At 45.7% G+C, this 20105-nt stretch overlaps 1 long non-coding RNA gene across 3 annotated transcripts; it reads left to right on the top strand.

The window, feature by feature from the left end:
* The first annotated feature begins 12861 nt into the window (after window positions 1–12861).
* Window positions 12862–19254, top strand: LOC147600179 (uncharacterized). 3 transcript variants are annotated; one of them, XR_015258933.1, is made up of 4 exons: window positions 12868–12945; window positions 14049–14247; window positions 16835–17055; window positions 17199–19254. It is a non-coding gene; the product is annotated as an uncharacterized LOC147600179 (long non-coding RNA). The 3 variants fall into 3 exon arrangements; XR_015258934.1 differs by lacking the exon at window positions 14049–14247 and having other exon boundaries at window positions 12862–12945; XR_015258935.1 differs by lacking the exons at window positions 12868–12945; window positions 14049–14247 and adding an exon at window positions 14284–14487.
* Window positions 19255–20105: the final 851 nt, after the last annotated feature.

Consider the following 20105-nt stretch of genomic DNA (forward strand, 5'->3'; position numbering starts at 1 on the left):
ACACAGGGAAAAAAAAGCAGCCCAGGCCTGTCCAGCCACCAGGCACCCACATATAGGGTCTTCCACTCATCACCTGCACCAGCAGCAGCCAGGACTCTCATCTTACTTCCAAAACAAAAAACAACCTTCACAGGCAGATGATCAGGATGCCTAACTTCATGTTAGGATCCCTTACAGATCTGAGCTTAGTTCACTTCCCTTCACACCTTCTAAAACTTGAGAAGTACCAAGTACTGAAAACACTCAACAAAGCAAATGCCAATCTAGGCAGCGTTTTCTGAATAAGCCAACTGCAATTAACTTAGGACAGAAAAAGCTGATGATGCCCTGTAACATCCAAGCTTGAGATAGGTACATTTTGGCCAGAAGTCTTCCAAGGTCAAGTCTCCCAAGAACATGCAGTCTTGCTAAAGGGCCAGATTTCCAGCAAGACATGCTGGATAGGTATCAGCACAAGAAGGTAATGATGCCAGTGGGTATGGGCCAAACAGTTGTGCAGAAAGACACAGGTTTATGGAAGGACACTGGATATTGGGTAAAGACAGGAAATGTAACCAAAAATGTCATCTCCTTCAAAGATGGTCAGTTTGGGATTGGCTCTAGAAAGTGACAGATCTCAGATGCATAGTGTGTCTTCTAATTGTTCTCTCATTCTGCACCTAGACATGACAAACATGTTCCTGGTAACAACCCCTCTTGTAGCTACATGAGATAACGTGGACAGCTGAGATGCCAAAAATGTTGTTCCCAGACCACTGATTTCTTGTTTTTCCAGCCGAGACTGCCAAGAAGAGAGGCACTGACTGCCAGTCAGTTTCTGAAGGCAACACTACTCCAGAAAGAATTCAGATGAGGCCAAACCACTCATTTCCCCCAGGACTTCATTTTCATCAGCAGGGAAGAAAATGTAATACAACTCTGCAGGCCTTTGACACAGAAGTCTGAGGATCTCTGTCTGATCTCTATTATACTCATGTAAATCAAGGCTTGCTTGTGCCACAGTCAGTGACATTTCACCGCTGCAGTATTAATAAGGCCCCAGATACCACCTTCCCTAACATGCATTCTGAAAGGAGGTGGAAGATGCCTTGATTATAATTCACTGTCCTTTCCCTTACATGTGTGACTTGGCCAATTGCTAAAAGAAAGGAAGAAAAAGTCCTGAGATCAAAGAGGAGGTCTGTGCTGGTGCAGTAGCTGGAGCAGGTCTTCTCTATACTAGACCAGTGCAAATTCACTGGATGAAGAGGTTAACTGAGATAAAGGATATCAGTCCCCATCTTCCATCTTCTTGTCACAGCACTTAGATTTCACATGTAACCAGCGCAGTCTCCTGCCTTCCCTTCAGCTTTATGACCTATGAATGACATGAAGGGAACCTAGCAATACATGGAGTCTGCGTCAGCAATCCTGCATTTACTCACCCACAGCACACAACCCAAATGCACAAGCTTATCACCTGCAGGGTGTTCAGACTGGGGCAGCATCCACCCTCCCCATGCCAGCATCCTTCCTCTTTCCCACCAGGACTCAGAGCCTCAGTGATTCAGGATATTCTCCAGATTTCTGCTAGAAGCAGACTGAGGAACAGCCCAGAAAAAAAATACCTATTTGAACCAAGTTGAGTGTGATGCTTTGATGGAGCATGATGGGTTTTGCAGCTACCAAGGGATCAGTCATAAACATCCATTCCCACTAACGCAGTCACAAGCAGTTGGTCTCAGTAGATCTGAAAAGCAATACAAGACAGCAGCCATCAGCAGGTTAAATGAAAAATAAGGAAAAGAAATGAGCATAATACAAATTATTGCTCCAGGCCCAGTATGTTCAGTGCTAGAAATAGCTCAGACTGAGATTCAAGCCACAGGACTTAAACAGCTCCCTGACCCCTCACACTTCAGGAAGGCTGAGACTGGTTTTTGTGGCTTGACTCTACTGACAAAGACTTTTTTCTCAGGGGTTGGTCAAAGTCTGTGGACTGTGCAGGATCTAAAATCCACTACAAACCTCCCTAACTCTCCCTCCAAGTGTGAGGCCCGTTTCCCAGAGAGGAAGGCCATTTAATGCCATTCATGCTTAAAGTGAAAAGATAGTGCAGGGGTTGGGTGTTGGTTTTTTGTTTGTTTGTTTGTGTTTGGTTTTGATTTTTTTTAAGTTCTCCTACTGTCTTCTGCTGAGGAGAGGAGAAAAGTGGAAGCACATGAGGAGGGTCTCCTCATTTAATGTGGGACTGAAAGGTAGACTGGCACCTCAGCACCATCAATGGGTCAGATCTCCAATGGCAGTTAGAAGAACCTGCAGCAAATCTCTATTCAAGTTCAACAACAGCTCCTGGTCAAAACCACCCACAAGCATCATGAAATTCAGCCTAGAGTCTGAAGACCACGGCAATGGCCCAACTACAATTTTCCACATCACTCTGGAAACACCCTATGTGCTGAGAAGAAAGTTGCTAAACAGAAGTGCCACTTGATTCAAACACACAAAGCTGGCTCTGGAAGATGTCATCTCTCATAAATTAGTCACTATAAAATGGAGAACCCAACACTGGAAAAAAAAAATGGGAGGAAATAATATGAGAGGCTTTTCTTGGTTCATGACTGGAACAGCTACTGTCATTTAAATTTTATTAGGAAAGATTAAAAGGAGCCTTGGAGTGAAGCTGCTGTGATGAAGTGGTCCCAGGGTCGCTATAACTGTGATTGGCACCATACTGATGTGTCAGCCTGACAAACTTATGATAGTTACTACTCTGGCCCTAAAACAGATCCTTCAGCCTGAGGCAAAATAATAAAAAAATGGGGGAAAAAAAACTCCAGAACACAGGAAAACTCAATCCAAATGGGCACAGCATTATTTTTTAGGGAGGTGATGTGGAGTAGACAGTCAATACTGCCAAATCTGTACATGGGGGACTTCTCATAGATGTCGTAGCAGTCTGGCTTGTAGGTGAGGCTTGGTGCATGGCCAGTCCATGCCTGCCCTCCACTATGGAAGCAGGGCCCCCAGGACACAAGAGGGAGAAGGCTGAGAAGCCTCTCATCAGCTCAAGACAGCACCTGTCTTGCTCATACTGGCTGTTTCTGTCCCCCAAAAACAGCACTGCAACAGGCTCCGTGAGTCAGGCTTAGCACTCACTAGGCAGGGTCTCTGGTTTTATACCCATCTTCACCCCTAGCTGTAGGCAAGGAAGCAACAAAGGGTCCTCGTGCTGGCGCCACCGCTCTGAACCGCTCTGGAGAGAGCAGTCACCTGGAAGTCAAATGCACAGCCCCAAACTGCCAGCCCTCACAGTGCAGCTGTAAAAATCTCAATTTCTGCAGGCTGCTGCCTTCAAAATCTCTGCCTGCCCTCAAGATACCTTTTGACGCATGCAACTTACTCACTGACCACATTCCACCACACATCCAAGTGTTATATCTGGCCCCAAGAGACACTGCCTGCATAAGCAAAGCTAACAAACAGAAGCATAATGAGCCCTTCTCACCACCCCAAAGTTGAAGGTGAGATCCCTTTTTAATAACAGGGTATTTTGAAGGATTTATAGGCTCTGGTTGTCTCAATACACAAATGACAGCATCAATCAGAGTCAGCCAGCAGAGCAGGAAAGCAATATACCTGCTAGGTGAGGGGAATGCTGATGTAAGGCACAGGCAGCAGGGGCTGTGACTGGCAAGAGCTGAGGTTTGTGCCTCTATCTTCCCACGTGGCAAGAGGCATGGTAGCTGGCAGTAAATATGAAAGAAAACCCACATTCTGCATCCCAAGCATGTTTGGCTTGTATTTTAGAACAGACTAAGCCCCTTTCTTTCCAATCCCTCCTGTCTCAGGGACTCTCTACCTGCTGCTTACATAAAACCACAGGACCTCATAGGGCAAAGAAGAGGCTTCTTCCAGGTGTGTTTGCACCCCACAGCCCCTCACTGCTGCAGAGGTGCTAGATGCAGAGTGCAGATCATTGCTCTACCAACTTAAAGGCCAAACACACCAGGCAAAATTGATCTATTTTCTTATTCAGAGGTGGGAAAAATAGAGGCAGTTGAATTGCAATGGCTGCATTCTTTAAAAACACCTTGAGAAAAGAACAGTACTCTGAGGCAACCAAAGATACACGAGCAGATAATAATCCCATGCTGCAGTAAGCACATCCTGAATAATATTGCATATGAACTCAGACAGTCTGGGGCACTAGGTTATCTGGCAATGGAGTCAACTGGCAATCCGCAGTGCATCTGCACTATTCCACCACCCTTTCTGTCCCTACACGTGGGAGGGGAATAGCTGTAATACCAGCACAGGAGATATTGTACAAGAACAAGGCAGGTGATGCTCTGAAAAGCAGTATAAGGTTGGAGACATTGTTTGTTTTCACAGTGTTTGATCTGCAGAGCCAAAGCAGAAAGGCAGCCTTCCCATCCAGTGGGATTATTTTAATTCAGATTCACCTGGAGAGAATTGTTTCATTTGAGCAGGTCAGGAGTTCAGCTTGCTCTGTGCTTGCCTAGTTATTTAACAGATAATACCTAATACAGTTTGAAAGGAAACTTAGGCTCATGTATTTTCAAAGATTTCCAGCAAGTCTCCTGGGCAATGCTCCCAATTTAGAACTTATCTGGAAACTAGAGAAACCTATTGAGTTGGAGTTTACTTATAGAATCATAGAACAGTTTGGGTTGGAAAGAACCTTTAAAGGCCATCTAGTCCAACCCCGCTGCAAGGAGCAGGGGCATCTCCATCCAGATCAGGTTGCTTAGAGCCCTGTCCAACCTGGCCTTCAATGTTTCCAGGGATGGGGCATCCACCACCTCTCTGAGCATCTACCACTCTCTGGGCCAGTGTTCCACCACCCTGTTGTGCTATTCCATTAGCTACTGCCTGCATGTGAACACACTGTACAGTAAATCCTGTGTTTCACTCCTGTGGCTGCTCTACTGAAACAAGTACTGGGTAGGAAATGGGTTCGCAACCCACTGAGATTTTTGCAACTTTGAAAAATCATGTTTTAGATTAAAACCAAGGCCTCTGAAATCCTTTCTGAAAATAAAGGCATTCATATCCCAGTAGCTAGGGGCTATCAGCTGGGACAGAGTGAGACTGACTCCAGGTTGACTTCTCAGCACATCTCCTGCAACTGGGCACGCCACCATCTCTGCTGCTGGAGCTTCTTTGCGCTCCATAAATATCACAGCATCAACCAAACAGGGACTCAAGCCCAGCTTTCTTAGGGCTAATGAATGTTTCTTTTCCACAAAGTGGAACAGTTTCAACAGGACATGTTGATAAAAACCTGCCCCAAAATACCCACGAACCTGGTACATGAAGTTGGGATACATTCCTGCAAGCTCACATGCAGCAGTCTCTCAGAGCTCCTGGCACCCAGATGAGTGCTGCAACTCCCTTGCTATACACTGTAATAGAGCATGCAATCATTTCTCCATGTCCTTGATCCAAGCAGAGTTTAATTAAAACCATCCCCCTTTTGAGAAGTATTTTGTGAGCAAAACTATTTCACCAAAATATTTTCAGCCATTTCAAGTACAACAGCTCAAACTCATTTGTTGCATCGTGCATAGTCTGCAATTTAGCAGATCAATACGCAATCTTTGCCTTTGTTGCTAGCTACAGTAAGAATCTCTGCTGCTGCAGACACTCCCTTCTGTGTGCTTTTAACAACACTCCTGCCTCCAGCTTCTCTGTTTCCATGCACTTTGCAGATACACTCATGAGCAAAGTCAGCATCTCATTCATGGGACAGACGAGGCAGAACATAAAGAGGGCTGAAAATACACCTCTCTTGCAAAGGGAAAGCTGAAGTCTCTGTCTGACCCTCACTTTCCTTTGGTAATACCCTCGGTGAAATCCAGCCCCAGAAAGCCAGCCGGGAGCACAGAAGTATATTCTGAGTAATTGGGCTAACAGAGCAAACTCCCAAATGGTGCAGGAGTGAGCATGTCCCCCTGTTCTCTGCAAACTGCAGCTGATTAATTCCTTCCACATGCCCCCTCCATCCTCCCAGAACAAGAGAGCCTGCTCAGCACTTCCCCTGTAGCCAGCGTATACCTTGCCAGAGCCGATGTCTGGGATTTAGCTTTGTTTTCAGTGCCGCTGCATGGCCGGTGTGGGGACTGGCATGTGCTCTGCTCACCTCACATCTGCCCGCTACAGCAGCGGTGTTACAGGCCAACTCACAGAGCTCATCCTGAGTCACTGCTGCATCAGCGACATACAAAAGCACAATCCAGCACGCAGGAGAGACTCCTTCATGGACAGCCACAATTTGATGGATAAACCAGGCTTTAAAGATTATGTTACACATGTTTTCCGGATATTTTATCACTCTTGACCCCTACTAATCAAGTCCTTAAAGAAGGGTATCTCCGTTTCCCCATCAGCACACCTAGATATGACAAATTATAGTCACCAAGCACTCTCCCTCAGTTTCAAAACAACAAAAAAGCAGCATCTCCCAGCACAAAGACCTCACAGTCACCACCAGATCTTGGGAAAGAGCTGCAGCAGTTTCTCCCTCTCCCTCCAGGGCTTTAGGGCTCATTACCAAACTAACAGATAGACAGACACAATCTATCTGCAATTCACACAGTTTAGAACACAGCATGAACACAACACAATTGATCTTAACTGAAAACAGCTTCAATCTGGCATTGCTTGTCTTAGAAAGCAGGTCTCCCTCCCAGGGTCATTCGAGTTACACACAGCTGTGTGTCATGGTAGGTATGTAGAGGATGATGCTGAACACTTGCTACTCGATGGGGAAAGCAAGACAGTCAGCCCTTTTTGGGGGATCACTCAGTATCCTACAGCCCATCCAGCTGAGGAGCTGTAGGATATAGTCACCAATTTCAAGTAGTTCTTTGGCTGGAAATTACTACTCCTCTGTGTTCCTCACTGAGGTGCAAGCCAAATTTTTCCTGCAGGTGAGAGCAACAGCAAACTAACTCTGAGATAAGAAAAGCGTCAGGAAATCCTGTCATCAGCCCAGGTTTATCATCCTGAAGACTCTCAACTTTGGATGATGACTGAGCAAAAAATGATCGTAAACCAAGCTGACCTCAAATGGTTTGAGGCTTTTTTCAGGCTTTTTCAGTCACTCTGAGCCCTTCCCCCTTCCAGTTCACACTAAATGTCTCATTTTCCTTCCTAGAAATTGTAGTGATTTAAATAAACATCACTTTCTACAAAATGGCTCACACTTTATCCTGAGGCTGTCAGCACAAAATCTTCCCTGGAAAAGTTCTCCCTCTTCATTTCTGGCCCAAACAATTCACTGAACCCAGCTCAGATTCCCAAATAATTTCATTCCACAAAACTGCATTTTTCAGTCATTTAAGTATTCTTCAAAAGGCATTTTTCCCTCTGCTGATGACCTCTACCATTTTCCTTGATGTGGTAAGTAATAAAATACAACTAAATGAGAACAAAACACTCCTTTACTTTACCACTACACAAGCAATTCCACTCCTGACCACTTTTTTCATGTTAGATACAGGCTCCTCAGGCTTTCAGCGACATGAAGTTCCTCCAGAGAGAGGAAATGACTTGCCTATTGTCATGATTGAGTCAACGGCTAGGCAAAAGAGATCTATTGCATTGTAACTCTTGGCTTGAACCACAAAACACCCTTGAGAGGAAGAGGTTTATTTCTACAATTTCCTGATTTGCAATAGAAGCATCACCAGAGGGGTTATAGTGAGGGATAATCACTAGCAGAAATATCAGAGTTGCATCTAAAAGCGCCAGATATGACCAAAATTGCATTGTGCAAGATACCATCTCCACACCTAGTGAGAGACAGGTCTTGGAGCAAAGGGCTTGCAGTCTGCAGAGACAGCTGAAGGATAGATGGGAAGTCAGTCCCTTTCAAATGCAGAGAGAGGCAGCGGTGTACTCATTCTGCATTCCCACGGCAGCTTATCTAGGCCAGACCTTCTTCCTTAATGTATATTAGCCAAGAAATCACAAGTCATTTGTGCAAATGTCCCATTTCTCACTGGTTACTACTGAAACTTTCTTTATTGCCTCACTCAGTGCTGACTGCCTCCTCCTACGCATGGCAGCTGCAATCAGGGCAAGGATGTGTCTCATTTTAGATCCACTGGATAAAAATCATGGAGACCTCTCAGGGCTAACTCTACATGAACTGAGGGAACAAGGATACAGTGCACCTTGCCTATTTCTAACTCCCACAATTCTATGAAATCTCAGCATGATTGCCAAATTCTATTCCCCAGAATCCCAGCTTCAATGCTGTCATAGTTTAGCCCCACTTGGGACCAAGCTACACAGTCTCTCATTCCCTCCGCCCTGAAGTGGGACAGGGAGGAGAACTGGTAAAGAAAAGAAGGCAAAACTCATGAGTTGAGATTTAAAAAAAAAAAAAAAAAAAAAAAAGCTTAAGAGAACAACAGAAGAAAAGAGATAGAAAACCAACAAAGAGTAACAGAAAACACCTAAGCATGTAATTTACAGTACAATAGCTCACAGCAGATCCTAATGCCTGACAGGCTCCCCTCAGCCCCCTCCTCATTTTATATACTGAGTGTGACATCCCATGCTATGGACTAGCCCTTTGGCCAAGTTGGGTAACCTATCCCAGCTGTTGGCTAACCAGTAAACTATACCAGCTGTGTCCCCCAGCCACAGGTGCCACCAGCTCCAGTTCCTCTCCCAGCTCAGGTAAAAATTAACTCTGTCCTAGCCGGAACTAGGACAAATGCTTAGCAATGAGTGAGCATTATGCCCTCATCCTCAGAGGGCAGCAAATTCTACTAAATAAGTAGACCTGTATTTAACGCCTTCCCTAGACCCCATGGGCATGCCTGCAGAGACAGAGATGGGCCTACCAGTCACAAGTTCCAACCTGCCTGGTGCAAGCCAAATCCTGCCTGGAAATACGTAGCACAGTCAGTGCAGCGCTGCCTGCTCTTGCTCATGCTTGGGGCAGTGTCGAGGTACCTACCGAGCCCTCAGAACGCGTGTCTGACGGGTGGTACATGAGCACAGGTCCTACAACCTTCACCCAGGCAAAGTGCCCTTCCTGTGGCTTCTTGCCACAAGTAAGATTTGTACATTTGGTTTCCTGCTTTCTTATAATTAACATTCTGCTGGACGTAGCAAGTCCAAGGGGTTCCAAGGACACAGGGACCCTGTGGCACATATCGCACAGAGCAAAGCCTTGCCATACAAGCATTCAGCAATCAGCAGGCAGCACGTTTTTCAATAGCTGGCAAGCACCTGGTACCACACTGGTTTCTCTGCCCCTGAACAGAGAGGTTTGAGAAACACAAGTCTGTAAGAGATAAAAAGTCCATGTTACCAGGTGAGGAAGGGGAGAGGAGAACAAATCCAAATGACAACATACTGAGTGCTTTTTTTGGCTGTCCGCCATACTCCTGACAGCAGCGAGAAGGGTTCCCAGGCAGAGACCTCGTTGCTCCGACCGTTCCTGAGCCCCATTTTCACCTAGGCTCTACCCATACCAACAGTTGTACTTTGAATTTTCCCTCCAAGCTCTGGTGCAGGTGTTTCATCCCAAAGCCGAAGCTTTTGGGAGCTCTTGAGGGCAGGCAGAGGGACAAGACTCTCCTCAAGGTGGCTGGGGCCCTAGGGCGGGAAGAGGCATCAGAGCCCCTGCCGCTCTCAACCGATGTTCGCTGCACCCCCAGCCCCGAGGACTCGCTCCCCTCCAGGCCCCTCTGAGCTCCTCTTCTCTCCCCTTCTCCACTGACTGCCCCAGCAACATTTTCCCGCCGCTCCCCAGCGCGGCCTTCTGCCCGCTCTGCCGTGCGGCGGAGCCCACAAGATGGCGCCGGCCGCTCAACCATCGCCGCCTTCCGTGAAGGCGAAGGCGCGGGACTGGAGAGGTGGGGCGGACGGCACCTGCTGGGTGCTGAGATAAAATACGATGGAGGAAACCACCGTGTTCCCCGGAGCAGCGACTGAAATAAAGCAGCCCCTTTCCATGCCCGCAGGGGAACTGGAGCCGTCGCCCACGCAGCTTTGACCGCAGGTGGCGGCGTGAAAGGCGCCCGCGAGCGGCAGCCGCCTGTAGGACCTGAACCCGCCGGCGCTGGCTGGCACCCGGGAGCTGCTGCGGCCCCTTACCGCCTCCGGAGCCCCGGCGAGAGCTGGAGAGCCCCGCAGAGCGCTTCGGGCCACTGCCGACCCCTCCTTAGGGCGGCCGCCTGCAGCCTGGCCTGGCCGGGACAGAGCTCCCCAGCCCCGGTGACACAGGATTAGGGGAAATGGGAAGTGTGGGGTCAGCCGTGGGAGGGAAAATGCTGGTTTTTTTCCTATGGTGGACTTCAGCAGGCAGGATTAAACTGTGACATGCGGAGAACAGAACATTTGCTGCCTACAGAACAAGTTTTCTGGCACCAGACAGAGCAGTCCAGGGAACCAGCAAGTGATGCAGCCTGTGAATGCCTAGGCCTGGACCTGCGGCCAGGAGATTTATCTTTCCTTTGGATCGGGCTGCAGACGAGTAATGTGCTCTCTTTAAATCGCTGCTGAGCTATTGCCAGCCAGCTTCAGTGCCAGCCTGGTGCTTTCAGGCTGCGGCAGGGATTTTGTCAGGGCAGGTTTGACGTGACCGCTGGAACTAGGTGCTTGTGACAGACCTCAGGAAATGCAGGCGACAATAGCCACTTAAAGCAAAAAAAAATGGGGCATAAAGTTGTTTGGGTTTTTTTTTTTTCACATGGCTCGTTCTTTGGAAATGTTTTTCTTTTATAGCTGCGGTTGGGAAGCAGTCCTTGGGACACATGGCAGTCTGGTGGAAATGAGGAAGGAAATAGTTCCCTGCAGGAGTTATTCTCATCTCACCCATATGTAGATATACACATACAAATCAACAACGAAGCCTGATTTTTCAGCAGTGGCAGACAGCATCACAAGACGAACTGAAACATCAAGAGCGCTTTTAAAAAGTGCCATTGTTAACACCGTCGTTCTTCAAAGAACAAAACTCTGGGCAACTGCCTGGTCTGGCACCTGGCCTGAGCACCAAGGCATGTTATCCCTGCTGGAGGAGCAAGGCAGGGGAAGGCCCTTGAGTAGGAGCTGGGAAGAAGCAGTGTAGCAAAGCTCATGGGCATGGCTGTGTGGGACCCAAAAGGGAACCAAGCCCACGGGATACAGGGCACACACAGCGGCCGTCTGTGTGTTTGTACAGCTGTTGTCAGAGTTCCCTTGGGTGAAACATCTGTGTTTCAAAAAGCACTGCTCTATTTGTCTTTCTGCTTTTTTTTTTCTTTTTTTTTTTTGTATCCCTGCTAGTAATCAACTTCAGCTCCTAGATGCCCAATTCCCAATGTCTTGGTTAGAGGATCTGGCGGTACCTGGGCAACCATTAAGAAACCCATTAGTGAAAGGTCCTGCTCTGGACTGCTCCGTGGAATAACCTTGGGAAGCCCTCTGAGCTCTGTGAGTCCTAATCTATTACTTACACCAGCTCTCATGGGGCTCGTTCCTGTCCCCAGCCTCAGAGGATCTCTCTGCTCTCAGTCTGAGGTCGTGGAAAAATGGTCTGCCTTCCTTGGCAAACTGTGGTTGCACAACAGGAAAGCATGCAACATGCAAAAATAACAGATATGAGACACTGTGGGAAGAGGCCACAAACCAAATTGCTTGAAATTTCCTTGCAAAGCAAGAGTACAGGGAATCAAACTATTCCTGAACACAGCAACATCTCCATTTGTCTTGCACACAAATACCCCAGTGCCATGTGCTGAAGCACCAGTTTTAAATAAATAATGTTATTTAAGTGCATCAGGGTAAGACAAGTTCCTGGAAAAAGGTGTGTATCTGCGGGAACTGAAACTTAAGTAAAGATTTGCCCACAGAGGGTACGAACTATATTTGGGGTCAATCTGGTCAAATAGGTTAAACTATTTGGGATGCCAAGTTTAGGCTTTTGGAAAGCTGCAAGCACATGAGATGCAAGTACTTTCATCAGCTGGGGTGTCTCTTAATTGCAGGGTTTGAAAAAAAAATTTAAAAAACCAAACTGCTTGAATTTAAACTTCCTCTTTGTTGGGGAGCAGCACGGGCTGGCTGCTCCTCAAGGGATGGGGAGCCAAGAGCCAAGCGTGATAACACACCTGGCAGAGATGTTGATCTTGCCAGCGAGTTCCTGCAGTGCTCTCTGGGAGCCTCTCCTCACGGTCACCAAAGGAAGGGGAGACAAAGGAAGGAAGCTCTGCTGGCTCTAGCTCAGCCCAAGCCCAGGTACCAAAAGCCCCCAGAGAGGAGATGCTCTGAGGACCTTTACACTTCGCACTGACAGCCCAGCTATGCTTATATATAGGGATGAACAGTCCTGATGGCAATCATTAGAAGAGTGAAGTGCAGAAACCCCAACCAAGCCACACCATTTGAAATGAGCTGGGGAAGGCGACTGTGGAAGTTGTTGTGCACGTATTTAATCCCATGGAAATTACTTTTCCATGCCCTGAAGAATGCCACTTGGATATTTGGAAATTCAAGTTGTCATTTTGGTCACATTGAAGTCAGTCAGAATTTTGCAATTAGTTTAAATGATGGTCAGAATTTAAAATCCATGTTACTACCCTGAGGTGTTTAAAGCCATTGTAAATGAAAAATGAAATGTATCAACCATTTCTCCCTCGCACTGAACAAGTCTCCTTCAGTGAACAATTTCTGCGTAACAGTTGTCTTCATCCTGTTGAATCTACAGCACCAAATGCTCTTTCTTCAGAGCTGTCTGTATCTCAGCACACACACGCTAAAGAGAGTTAACAGCAGGCCTTGCAGACACACAGTTTTATCTTAACACAGCTCGTACATTACCAGCTAATTCCTCGAAATTGAGAGCAGCCAGGTCTTGGACCCCACTCACACGTGTTGCTTGTGATAAGAAGCCACACTTTTATATTTATGCATCTGTTTGTCAGTGTGACTGAACAGGTAAGCTGGTTTACTGCTAAATAAGTCCTGACTGTCTTGTCTCCTCCCAGCTAAGCGCCAGCCAGCTGTAAGCCTGCCTCTTCGAAGGGTTATTTTGGCACTGCTGCTCACTAACAAACAGCCCTCACGCTCCAGTCTGGGGGAGGCGGCACTGTGGCTGGAGATGAGTAAATGTTACACTCTCCGTACAGGGCCTCACAAGAAAATGCTTAATTGTATCATACCCTGAAAGCCCTGGGTGAAGCCACTTGAGGAAGCAGTGCTCTAATTTCCAGTTATTTTGTTGTTCAAGAACTAGAAATGCTAAAAGCAGGAACAAAATTCTAGTCATACAAATGTCTCTTTGCAAATTGCCAGAGATACACAATTAATACTAAACTGTCATTAACCCTGCATGCAGCTTTTCAAAGCAGACTATAAAATAATCTGAAATTGCGTCCTTGCCAAACTAATCAGAACATGTCTTTTCAATACAAAGATGCCAATTGTTTGAAACAGCTCCTAATGAGTCATTTTGGGCCACGGATAAATTGTTTCTGCCTCAAGGGATTTGACTCTCCTTTGTCAGAAGCAACAGTAGCAACAATATATCCCTGGTTTGATTTTTATAATTGATTTTTTGATGTCTCTATGTAAATCAGGCCAGACCCAGGCCTGGGGTCTCATTTTGGCACAGTGGCCCAGGATCAGAGTTTAGAAGTTTCTACGCCAGTAGCACCTTCTAAGAGCACCTTGAGCTTCAGTGCAGCCAGATCTGTCTCCTTCAGGACAAACTGGGAGCAATACTTGCCTGTTGCTGGGGTGGGTTAGTCAGCACAGCCTCACCTAATCCTACTCACCCACCTTTTGTTTGTGACTCAAACATTAGCATTTTATGCTTTTTCTTTCCTCGTGGACGGTAGCGCCGGAGGCTGGGGGACCATGCATCTGGGTGGGTTATGCCCTGACAGGACTGTGGGCTTGGCTATGTGACTAACTCAGGCCCAGAGGGAAAGGGACTACCTGATGTGGTTCCCATGGCTTGTCTCCCTTCTGAGATGCTCTTTCTTTGTGCTTTGAAAGTGGCAGCTTTAGCAAGACTGGGTCTCATTCCCTTTTGTCAGAAAGGACACAACAATGATGTAAAATACTGTTGCATCAACTGGACCAATATGGAGTAGCTGCATGAAGAGTAGGGTGAGAGAGTCATGCCTGAACACAGGACCTGCCATCCGTCACGGCTGCATGTCTGCAAGGAAACAATGCACTGCTGCGTTGCTTCCAGGACAAATGGAGAGAAGGACAAGTGGAGAGAAGGACAAGGTGGGACCGGGAGAGGGGACATATATGCCCCATTTCTCTTTTCTCATCATGGGCAGTCCAGCCACACACCACCATGCACGGTAACCCAGATGTTCCCTTGTGGCTCCAGCTTGAGTTCAGCATAGTCCTGCTTTCAGAGAAGGTACCTGACACGGTCCTCACCACTGAGGCTGAGGGACACAAGAGTTGTTTCCACCTCCGCCCATCGGAAGGAGTGGAGCAGCTGTATACATTGCAAAGGTGCATTTAATTTCCTCCCCTGATGCAGTGGGAAGGCAGAGGAAAGGAACTTCAGTGGTTTGTTCCATGAGACCATGCTGAAGAGACCTCAGCAAAGCCAGGAGGGAATAGTGGTGTGTTGTCACTTCCCCATACCAAGGTGCACACTCTCGCATGGGAAGAGAGGAGAGAAGCTCATGCTGGCATGGGGGGAAAGAAACCTGTGAGACTGAGTGGCCTGATTTCATTGGAACTGTTTTGTGTGCCGGTCTGGGAGGGCTGTAGTCGTGCAGCAAGCTGGCTGGGTGTTAAATCGTGCAGCTTTGTCACCTGAGCAGAGCCCAGCAGCGAGCAGTCCTGCTGCTGAGCCACTGCGCCACCTTGAACAGTCACCTCACTTTATTGTGGGATGACGAAAATATTCCCATCGCTGCTCAGAAACCCTACTACTGTCCGTGTAAACCGGAAAGGTGTGAGAGGTGCCAAGGCAAGCAAGCTTGAAATTACAGTTTTCATTTAGCTTGGAAAACAATTTTACTGTTTGTACAGCCTCTTCTCCTTGTCAAAGAAGTACAAGGTGAAGAAAACACAGCTGTGAGGCAGCCTCTTGCAGCTGAGCATCTATATCAGACAGGAGGTCTCTGTGTGGTGTGAGCTGCTGATAAGACCCAGGAGATTCACAAGCTGCCACATCGCAGGGAGCAGTGAGCAGGCTCTGCGCTTCCAGCAACCAGCGCACCTGCCTGGGGGTTGCTCTCAAGGTCCCAGGAAGCATCACATCAATCCACCAGCACCTTCATACACAGACGCTGGCTGTTTGCCAACCTCCCATCACAGGGCTGCTCCCATTTAACAGTGGCTGAAGTTACCTGGCAGTAATCATTCTCCAGTACAGCACAGACAATTTCACACGTATTTTTGTTAGGTTTAGAGAGATTTGTGCAGCATAAGCACATCTCGTTTCCAGAACAGAAGTCATTTCGATCCAAGGCTCTGATGTAACATGGCAGATTCTTTGGCTCGCTCAGTTCAGAGCCTCTCTACAGAATTATAAATATAACCGAGACATTATTAACGTTTTAACAAGTTTCTCTCTCGGGGACCTCAGTTATTCACCTGTGAGTAGCTGTTGTTTCATCACCAGGAGGGAGTCAAATGGAAAGTACAAAAGCAGGGATGGGTTATTAGCCTTTAGCAGTCATTTTGTTTTACAAATTAATGGGGATAAAAAGTCCCCACTAAGCTCAGTACGCTCCTTCCAGGTGGTACTTTCTAAAATGTACTAATTGTGGCAAAAACTGCTTAAATAGTTTAACGGTCTTGCATCCTTGGTTAAACATAGCCACAGCCACTGATCATCAATATCATTGACAAATACCATATCCTGGTGAGCGTTACTGGCAAAGTCTGGCTTGTAAGGGGGAAAGGAGCTCAAATAAGGGAGTAACACAAGCGTAGCTGCTGATCTGCATGGAGTTTTCCCCACCTACATTCAGATCCCATTTCACAAACATTTTTGATCACCAGTATTTATTTAAAAAAAAAGCATTTATTAAATGTTAGCTAAATGTTTCTATTGGTAACTTTCACACAGGACAAAGAAAAAAACCCAGGTTATCGTGCAGCGCAGGAGTGGAAGCTGTCCCACACTGTGGTGGGAGAGGATCGTAAAGGAAACAAACTTTTCCAGAGAGTTGCAGAAGAAGAGCTAATTCCCAAATAGTCTGTCTGCCCCTGATGCACTGAGTGGCACATTGCCTTGTGCTGCCTCAGTTGTGCCCTCATTATTCCAGGAAAATCAGAAATTCGCACAAAACCTGTTTTTATTTGAAGGGGGACTCTCAGTTGGACGTTGGCCTTTAAAACACTTTGTAGTGGGAGATTTTTTAATACTACTGTAAACACTTGGATCAAAACCCTGGTAAAAGCCTAGATCTTTTCATAAATTGTTGATGTGCTGAGAGTCAGGTGTAAAAAGGAAATTGTTTAAGGGAGGAGTCGGTATTTCAGGCTGCAACCAGCTTCCATGTCTCTATGGGAGCTGTGTATGAGGATGTCCACGAGTATTTATTCCAAAAGTCGTGGCAATGAAAAGGTGCAGGAAACACGAGAGGTTGCAGAGTTTATTGGATACTCAGTACATGGAGGATCTTAGAAAAGGTACAGCCAATTAGGTGAGCTCAAGTTTAATTCTGCTGGTTGCTAAGAGGAAGTCGTTGTGCAACTGTTTTGCAAGAGCATTGAAACTGGTAGAACAAGATACACAGCATGTGGAAGTGAAACTAAAGAGATTAAAGAACAGTTTGGGTTGTTGTTTGGTCTTCTTTAATTACCTTTCGAAGACACTCCACTTTTCTTTAAATAACAGCACGAAGAAGACCTCATCTCTTAGAGGAAGCAAATAATCTTCTGTCATGCGTAAGTACACTTACAAGAACAAGCCAGGTATGAATTTTCAGGAGACAAACTAAGCTTCACGGAAGAGACAGCATATGGGAGATGAGAGATGGAGAACAGGTACTGTAACAAGGGCCACTGTTCAAAGCAAGTCAAGAGAGGTCTCAGCAGCTAATTCACCAGGTATGTGTTGTACATCAACAAAGCCTTCTCTGTTGAATGAAAGGCTCCTTCATCTTTGCCTCTAACCTCCATTCCTTCCTCACCACAGTAGAGGGATTTACTTTTCAGAGAAGGAAAATCTGACAACACGCTCATTTCTTCTATGGATTCAGAAAAACCCAGAAACAACAAGAGTCCAAGCTCTTGCTGTTCCCAGCGGGCCAGACCCTTCACTACAGCAGACATAGCAAGGGTTTTATGAAAACCGTGTATGAAGATGGTATCTCTGCTTAGGAGCTGAATTGTTTTTCCTGCTGACACAAACCCTGAGCTCTGAGTCTGCCCTTCAAGAGCTTTTCTCCAACATGAGAATCTGCAAGCGGTGAAAAAAAAGCAACAGCAACGGATTCTTTAGATCTTTCCAGTAATTCAGCCCATTTCTGTGCATATAGCTGGTAAGCAAGCAGCTGCTGCCTGCAAATACCTAAGCCATCATGAATTATTCTTACGCAGGGGGATCAAGATCACTTGGGACATAACTGCTAACCAGTTAACAACCAGGAGAAGCTGTTGCAACAGTTTCATTGAACGGGGCAGAGTAATAGCTGAGACATATAAGTCTTTCAATCCTCCCCTCAGATGTAGATGACTACTCCTATCAAATTTTATGTCTAAACTGTGAAAGAAATTGTCATTTGACACTTTTTTCCTCCACATTTCAGTATATCTTCGTCTTCTTTTCACATTTCCCCTACTTCCCCCAAAGCAGCAGGAATACGTATTTTAACAAAATGCAAACACCCTTATTCGAAACTTCTGTTTTCTTCATTCTTCTTTTTATATCTCCTCAAAAAGCTGGTCTGAACTTGATATCTACTTAGACTCTCCTCAGCACCTTACATGGTTAGCTGAATGACATCAAAAAATGGGGAGAGGAGGAGGAATTCACATGTACTGCAAGCATTCAGCCTAGGAACCATCATGAGCAAAGTATTCTTCTCTTTCTTTCTCTGGGCTTCTTCATTTCTGTCCAGCCTAGGTGTCCTCATCTCTTCTGTTTAAGAAGGATTCAACAGTCTGCTTGGCTATTCTCAGAAACCTTCCTGTAGAAATTCTAAAGAAAATAAAAAGTGTTGGGCAGAAATGACACATTTTTTGTGGGCCAAAATTTTGAGAACCAAAGCAAACTATTATCTGAGATGATCTGTGCGTATTTGGTTCCCCAGAAATCAGTCAAGAAAGACCTAACAAATAATTATTCTTAGAAATACTGATGCTCTGTTCTCAAGATGATTCAGTGTCTATTGGCACAGAAGTGAGTTGCTAAAGTTCTTTAATCTGAAAAAGGGTTATTTCCCACTGTGCTCCAAAATAAATAAAAAAAAACCCCATGCAATAAAGCTGACCATATCAGGTGTCTTGACAATAAACTGCGCAATGAGCTGTGCTCCAGCTGATGCTGATACCATGATTTTGTTGAGCAGCTGTTTTCAGTAATCCATGCCTAGGCATCAAAATCATTTTCAGATACTACGTGGGAAGTAAGATTGTTACTTACCAAACAACTACAAAATGCCTGGACATTACATCGACTTTGATGCTTATAAACTAGAACTTCCTAAAGGCCTGTTTACAGCATTAGGGGCAAGGATCTCAAGATGGAATTACAGACAGACAGCAAACACCAAGTAAATAAATCCCAGCGTCAGTTGTGGAATACAGTGGTGCCAGGGCTGCCCTGAAGAGATCACCTCAGCCTCTCCACATGCCCCAAGGAGGGGTTCATGAAAAACAAGAGCAGGACAGAGATCTTACAAAAAAAAATAGAAGCTGCTAGGAAAGTTAGATATAATTCGTAAGCATACATAATCACCATTCAGGACTTAGTGGGGGTTGAATACTACAACCCTGAGAAGTTTTGACTTCTGAAGAAGTTAATGGACAAATTGTGCACGTACCAGGTGCCATGCAGAGAGAAGGGTGAGCAGGTGAGCTGCGGCTGCAGTGGGTCCTTAGCACTGCAGTAGTCAGAAGAATAAAAAATTTTGAAGTTTCCAGCTGCATTTAGAAGATATTTTTGATTTATCAAGGTTAGTGATACACAGATGTTCCTCAAATCCAAAACGTACACAATAGCTTAATTATAACGTCACAATAAAATTTAAAATGTCACAGTAAAACATTTGTCAAATGGATCTACTGCTTAGAGATACATACGCATACATATGCTTTAAATCTCTGGATGTAAAGACAAAATCTCTAGATGTAAAGAAAACAACAAGATAGATCCAGGTATATTTCAAATATTATTTTGAAAGAGGCACTCAGGGGCATAGGAACAGTGGTCACAGGGACTTACAGCAGTTACTGATTTTATTAATTTATAATTAAGTTGACATCACAGGAATAAAACTGGTTTTAAAGAAGAAAAGAATTTTTAAATTTGGTCCAAAAAAAAAAATCCAAGATCAAAAAAGATAACTTAATTTGGTTTTCTGTTGCTAGAATACCTCCCTTAATTCACGCTTTTAAATCTCAATTCCACCACTTTCTCGCTCCTGCTGTTTGAGAACACTGTGCAGTAGGAGATATGGGGGCTCCTTGCTGCTTGAGGCACACAGACCAAGCCTTAGTATGGGAAACAGCCCCAGCAAGTCACAAACGAGATCCAAGTCAATGCCCTCTGCATGACAACAGGCCCAAGCAAGCTCTTTAGCTCACTTGCCGGTGTTTGACACGGACATGGAGAAGGGGAGTCAGATCACACGTTTGGGCTGGATAGGGCATACAGAACTTTTTTCCTTCGTGCATTTAGGGTCTATTATCTTTTTCCCCTTATCTCTATAAGAACTCCGTTCCAGAATCTGATCTCCTGTCTTGGTATTTAAAGGGAGCCTTTCCTGAATTATTACAACTGTGCATTTGACAGAATATCCATCTAGATCACATACTTATTTATACTGGGTAGTGCCTGACTGGACACTGATCACTCTGTACTATGTGCTGTACAAAAGCTTAACCAAGACTTTTCCCATCCTACAAAGCTTTCCACCCAAAGATCAAATGCTGAAGACAGCACA

This window comes from Chlamydotis macqueenii, chromosome 6 (assembly GCF_036417535.1).
Source record: "Chlamydotis macqueenii isolate bChlMac1 chromosome 6, bChlMac1.mat, whole genome shotgun sequence".
Taxonomy (NCBI): Eukaryota; Metazoa; Chordata; class Aves; order Otidiformes; family Otididae; genus Chlamydotis; species Chlamydotis macqueenii.